The sequence below is a fragment of the Numida meleagris genome, unplaced genomic scaffold (assembly GCF_002078875.1).
Source record: "Numida meleagris isolate 19003 breed g44 Domestic line unplaced genomic scaffold, NumMel1.0 unplaced_Scaffold649, whole genome shotgun sequence".
Taxonomy (NCBI): Eukaryota; Metazoa; Chordata; class Aves; order Galliformes; family Numididae; genus Numida; species Numida meleagris.
This window is the reverse complement of record NW_018364864.1, coordinates 2,702-9,448: the sequence shown is the minus strand read 5'-3', so window position 1 is coordinate 9,448 and position 6,747 is coordinate 2,702. Positions and strand designations below refer to the sequence as shown.

General features: G+C 48.4%; 1 pseudogene; it reads right to left on the bottom strand.

The window, feature by feature from the left end:
• Positions 1–6,747, bottom strand: part of LOC110391939 — an 11,444-nt pseudogene that overhangs the window by 2,895 nt on the left and 1,802 nt on the right.

The window sequence follows — 6,747 nt, the reverse complement described above, 5'->3', positions numbered from 1 at the left end:
AAGAGCTCGTAGCCATGCATCGCAGCACTCCAGTCATGGGAGCGATCCCACCATGTTTCCGTAATGGCAACTAGGTCATAGTTTGCCTGCCGCACAAAGGCTTCCAGCTCCTCCTGTTTGTTGCTCATGCTGCGGGCATTGGCATAGACGCATTTCAGCTGAGCCCCTTGCCTCACCCCTAATCCCGATGCCCGGGACATCCTTCTCTTTAAATTGGAGAGGTATGGATTTGAAAGATGGATTGTTCGATGGATTAAGAACTGGTTTGCTGGTTGCAGCCAAAGGGTTCTGATCAATGGTTCTGTGTTTGGGTGCAGGCCGGTCACAAGTGGTGTCTCCCAAGGCTCAGTCTTGGGACCGGTGCTCTTCAACATCTTTATCAATGAAACAGACAATGGCATCAAGTGACTCTCAGCAAGTTTGCAGATGACACCAAGCTGAGCGGTGCAGTCGATATGGAAGGGGGAAGTGAAGCCATCCAGAGGGACCTGGACAGGCTGGAGAAGTGGGCCCATGTGAACCTAACAAGGTTCAACAAGGCCAAATGTGAGGTGCTGCACTGGGGCTGCGGCAATCCCAGGTATTTATACAAACTGGGGGAAGAACTGGAGAGCAGCCCTGCAGAGAAGGACTTGGGGGTCCTGGTGGACGAGAAGCTGGACATGAGCCAGCAGTGTGAGCTGGCAGCCCGGAAGGCCAACTATGTTCTGAGCTGCATTAAAAGAGGAGTGGCCAGCAGAGAGAGGCAGGGGAATGTCCCCCTCTACTCGGCTCTTGTGAGGCCCCATCTGGAGTACTGCATCCAGGCCTGGGGCTCCCAGCACAAGAAAGATGCAGAACTCTTGGAATGAGTCCAAAGGAGGCCACCAAGATGATCAGAGGGTTGGAGCACCTCTCCTATGAAGAAAGATGGAGGGAACTGGGCTTGGTTAGCTTAGAGAAGACTCTGGGGAGACCTCATTGTGGCCTTCCAGTACTTGAAGGGAGGGTACAAACAGGAGGGGGAATGATTGTTTATGAGGGTGGATAGTGAGAGGACAAGGGGGAATGGTTTTAAACAGAAAAGCGGAGATTTAGGTTAGATTCTGGAGGAAGTTATTCACTCAGAGGGTGGTGATGCACTGGAACAGGTTGCCCAAGAAGGTTGTGGATGCCCCGTCCCTGGAGGCATTCAAGGCCAGGCTGCATGTGGATCTGGGCAGCCTGGTCTAGTGGTAGGTGACCCTGCCCACAGCAGGGTGGTTGAAACTAGATGATCTTTGATGTCCTTTTTAACCCAGGCCATTCTATGATTCTAAAGCATCCTTTAGACTTTATTCTTGTTCTGCTGCTATGAATATACCATCCATGTGATGATAAATAAGAATGTGAGGTCTAGCTTTTTGTACTGGTTGTAATGCATTTGCCACTGACAACTGGCATACTGTTGGACTATTTTCAAAGCACTGACTATCTGCCTGTGCCTGGTCTTGACGTGCTGCCCAAGCCCCTGCCCCCAAGAGCTCCTCCATGCCAATATAGTTTAAGTTAGCCAAATTATCCATAGTCTGGATGGTAGCCTGCTCTTGGTATTCAGTCATAAACACAGTGTATTGCATGGGAGAAAGAATCATTTGTAACAAAATTTTCCAATCATGAGAAGTCATAACATAGCTGTCACTGCCACCAGAAGATTATACGTAAAGGTGGACTGAATTCCATAATCTTTCACCAACTTCCTTAGCTCCTTCACTACCTCATAAGGCAGGGATTCTCATCAGGGGGGCTGATTTGCATGATACAACACAGGAAAGGCTTGCAACGTATCAGCATCACCCCATGATATTTCTTCTTTTCTGCATTGCTCTGAAACACTGTAGTACGCTGCAGAAGCAACAAAATTGTTCCTTCCCATCCTCTTCAACTTATTATCAGGAAGAAAAAAGATTGGTTCGTCCTCCGGATCTACTGGACCAGGATCAAAGAGATCCTCTGGTTCTGGTCCATCCTTGTCTTTAACCAAATTACATGCGAGCTCCTCCTCCAATCAGGGTCATCATCACTCAGCTTACTTGATTTTGTTTTTCTCTTCTTCTGGAGATGTCCTTGGTTCTCAGCCTTGCTTTCTCCTGCCGTTTATCTGTCTCCACAGCATCTTCTCTGAATAGTCTTTCTTGCATTCCCACAAATTCCCATTTGTATTGGAGTCGATAGGAAAGGAGAATGTTTGGAAATCACTCAACAGGAAATGATATTAATAGCAGTGATAAGAATTCAATTAGCTTGCCGGTTGTTTGAGATCTGCTCCTGAGCAGCACCATCTGGTTCATTGGTGATTGAGGAGAGCTGGCTGTGACTGAGCCCACCATCTGGTGATGCTGTGGATGAGAATGAGCCATGTCACAACAACAAACCAGTTGAAAAAGCTTTTACCAGTATCCGTGGGAAATTCAAAAGGCAGACAGAAGTAGCAGTAATGAAGAAGAGCTCTTCTGTTTTAGCAAACTGTGTAAAGGCTACAGAGTGTTTTGACACCTGGTGGGAGAACATGCAGAGATATGGTAGAGACAATCACAGAGGGACTATGAGAGTCATTTGAAGCGTAAAGAACAAAAGCTGGTTTGAAGATTGCATGAAGAAATTGAGGACCATTGTGGAGTATAGCTGATGCACATTCACAGTTACCCATAGTTCAGTTAATACTGTGACTAGAAAAGGCAATAGAAAAGATTATACTTGTCTGGCTTTATAGAGGAGAGGAAGCAGATTGGAAGTCCAACTGAAGAGTTTCTGAGGGGACCGTCAAGAATGGGCACTTTCCTCAGCATTTGCACATGGTTTCTTGAAGTTGGAAGGCTTGGAATGTCTCAGACAGCATAAGTGGATACTTTGTAGAAATGTGCTGGAAAGGAAATATTTTAGAGTCCCTGTTAAATAGTGTGTTGTCCTGGGAAAATAATCAATCATTCAGCGGAGTCAGGCTTAGGCAAACTGGTGGAAAGTATCTAGCAGGAAAATTAAAAATGAATGGTGTTAAATTGCTGTCAAATAGCCAAAAGCATACAGGGAACACAGAATTTACTTGCAGAAACAAAAACAAAAACAAAACAAAAAAACATTCAGATGTTTTTCACTCTTTTGCAACTAGAGTTTTAAAGCTATGTAATGCATGTGGCCAGGAGCTCTTGTACATCTCAGCTGCATGGGCTGTACAGAGCAGCATTTTAGTTTGTGGTCAGTTCCCTCTGACTCTGAGATCTAGCTTCCATCTGATACCCTAAACAAATGTCAATGTCATGTCAAAACACTGATGGGAGGGCAGCCATTTCACTTCCCCTCTTCACCTCTTGCCTAGAACACGTCCAGAAGCACTGTTTTTCTCCTAAACTATGTCAGACCAATCCCAAAAGCCTTTTCCTTCTCAGCAGGGACTTAAAGGAGAAATGAGCTGGCAAGAAACATTCTCCTCGCTGGTGCAGAGCTGTCCTATGCTTAGCTAGGTCTTCCAAATGCTGTCAAGTCATTGGCATTGTTGTGTTTTGTGTCATCAGAAGAGAGTAGCTATCACATCCCCCAGAGCCAAGGATTCTTGGAAGATTCCCCACCTTCCCTCTAGCTCTGCTTTTCTGCAAGGAGATGGCACCCAGAAATGATGCAGATGGGATTCACGCACCTGTTTTGCAGCTTCAGGTGGAGCTCTGTCTCTCCTGGGCACCCCATGTCCTGATCAGTGTGGCAGGTGTTCCCCCCTGAGGAGTGGGGGTTTGGTATCTGGAGGTTGATACTTCATAGAACCAATCCCTTTGTGTGTCGGTGGTACCAAACCAGAACTGCTGGTGGTGGAGGACTCCTCAGGCAGGCTGGACTCACAGTGAAATATTGATGCTGCCAAATCCTGAGGTCGTTTCTGTAGTGACCTGAACTTCTCTGCCCTCAGCTTGAGTAGTTTGATTCACTTGGACCTCAGTAGTGGCAGCTTGGATGTTTTGCCTTTGGGCTCCTTGGGCAGCCTGGCCTTAGCCCTTGATGAATCACACAATCACAGAACTGTAGGGGCTGGAAGGGACCTTGCAGGTTCCCTAGACCAGGTTGCACAGGTAGGCGTGCAGGCAGGTCTTGAATATCTCCAGAGAAGGAGACTCCACAGCCCCCAGGGCAGCTTGTTCCAGTGCTCCGTCACCCTTACCATGAAGAAGTTCTTACGCACATTTGTGCGGAACTTCCTATGCTCCAGTTTGTGGCTGTTTCCCCTTGTTCCATCACCACATACCACTGAAAAGAGCCTGGGCCTTGTCCCTTTGCCTCCTGCACCTTAGGTATGTATCGACATTGATCAGATCCCCTCTCAGTCGTCTTTTCTCAAGGCTGAAAAGATCCAGGTCGCTCAGCCATTCCTCATAAGAGAGGTGCTCCAGGCCTTTTATCATCCTTGTGGCTGAACTCCTTCCAGGAGATCTCTGTCTTTTTTTGTACCAGGGAGCCCAGAACTGGACAAAATACTCTAGGTGAGGCCTGACCAAGGCAGAGTAGAGGGAGAGGATCACCTCCCTTGACCTGCTGGCCATGCTCTTTTAATGCATCCTAGAATGCCATTGGCCTTCTTGGCCAAAAGGGCAAACTGCTGGCTCATGGCCTACCTGTTGTCCATCAGGATCCCCAGGTCCCTCTCTGCAGAGCTCCTCATCAGCAGGTTGTCCCCCAACCTGTACTGGTGCATGCATTCCTCCCTAGGTGCAAGACCCTATACTTGCTTTTGTTAAACCTCATCTCGTTCCTCTCTGTCCAACTCTCCAGTCTGTCCATATCTCGCTGAATGACAGCACAGCCTTCTGGTTTGTCAGCCATTCCTACCAGCTTCATATCATCAGCAAACCTGCTGAGGATGGATGCTATCCCTTCATCAAGGTCATTGAAGAAGATGTTGAACAAGACCAGATCCAGCACCGACCCCAGCCCTCAAGCTGGACTCTGTGCTGACAATCACAACCCTCTGAGCTCTGCCAGAAGATCTCATATCTTTGATGGGAGCTGTCGTGTGCCTCCTGGCAACCTGAAGGCACGAGACCTTTGCTTTGTCTTTGACACTCTACCATTGTGATGGGCTTTCTCCACTCCTTGTCCATCTCCTTGGAACTTGCACATTGCCCAGGTCTTCTTGGCCTTTGGTTCCTGTTTGGCCCTGCAGCTGGCAAATCACTGGCTGCTTTTGGCCTTCAGACATTCCCAGGATCACTGGTTGCAGACAGAAAGGACAGAGCATGAAAGATCCACCCGAGTGGGTGATGGCTTTGGGGCCGCAACCTACCACCCTGAGTCAGGACCCTTCACTGCAACACAGCCTCCTCCACTGATAGCTTTCTCCTCAGATCCAGAGACCGGCCAGTCCTGTGAACTGGTGGGCTTCTGGCAGCCCCATCCCACCACTCTGGGTGCTGTTTTCGGCACCAGTGGGCAGCCAAAAACAGTGACTCGTTGGGGTTGGAGAATGGGTGCCTTGTGGGGTCAGTGAAACACTCCCATGTAGATCCCAGCCCTCCAGCCTCACCTGAATACAGAGTTCTCCCTCTGCTGTAAGCTTCTTACCCTCCTGAAGTGTAATCAGTCTATACTTGCAGTGCTCAAGCATTTTATGAAAGCTGGTGCTCTAGCAAATCTCACTGAAATTGGGAAGGCAGAGGAGATTCACTGTAAAACAGTTAGTTCAGTGACAATGGTTGCTCAGGCCAGTTCCGAAAACAACTGAGAGGGTCGTTCTGCTCCCCCCACTGCCACCATCTCCACCACCCTTGGACCCTTCCTGCCACCATCTCTGCCTCCATTCCTCCTCTCTACAATTCAGCTCTGCTTTGGGACTGTATTACTGACATTGCCTTTGGGAAAGAGGAAATGGGTGGTGCCGATAAGGTGAAAGGGTGCCTTGGGGACCATTTCCCAGCGGAAAGGCAGGGCCTAGGATCCCTGCATCCTCCTGCTGTAGCCAGGGATGGGGGTGCAGCACACCCATCACCATGGTTTTGGTGAGGCCAACATGTCATTAGGGGAAGAGGCTGCGCTGATCTGGAGCATAGCTTTGTTGCAAGTCAGAACCTTTGGCTGATTGTCACTGGGGGATTTTCCCATCACAAGCACATGCCATGGAAAGGAACTGGAAGCTGTTTTACCTTTTTTTTTGCCCTGGACAAGAGGTGGCAAAGCCTCCTCTTTCTTTCGTTACCTCTCACCAGGGACATTTCTTGAAGCCTTGTGGAATACCCTGGGCAGTGGTTTGGGTACAAACTCCACATGAAACCTGTACGCAAAAGAAGACACTGGTGTGACTCAGCAGTCCACTGATCTTTCTTGCTATCTGTGATTGTCTACTCAAAGGCACATTTTCATGTTGCATTAAGGCCACTATTTCTAAAGTCTACAATGACCCATCAGTGGCAAGAGGCCACAAAGATAATGCAAGAGATGGAACACCTCCCCTACAAGGACAGGTTGAGAGAGGTGTGACTGTTCACCCAGCAGGAAAAAAAAGGTCTCGGCAGACTTTTCAGCATCTAAAGGGGGGCTCTGGAAAGGAAGAGGCCAGACTCTTTAGCAGGATCTGTTGTGATAGGGCAAGGGGAAATAGTTTCAAACTGAAAGATGAGAGATTTAGATTGGATATAAGGAAAAGGTTTTGTACAAAAGAGTGGTGAGGCTCTAGAACATCTTGAACAGTGACATGATGGATGCCCTGACAGTCACCGAAGGTCAGGCTGGACCAGGCTCAGAGCAACCTGA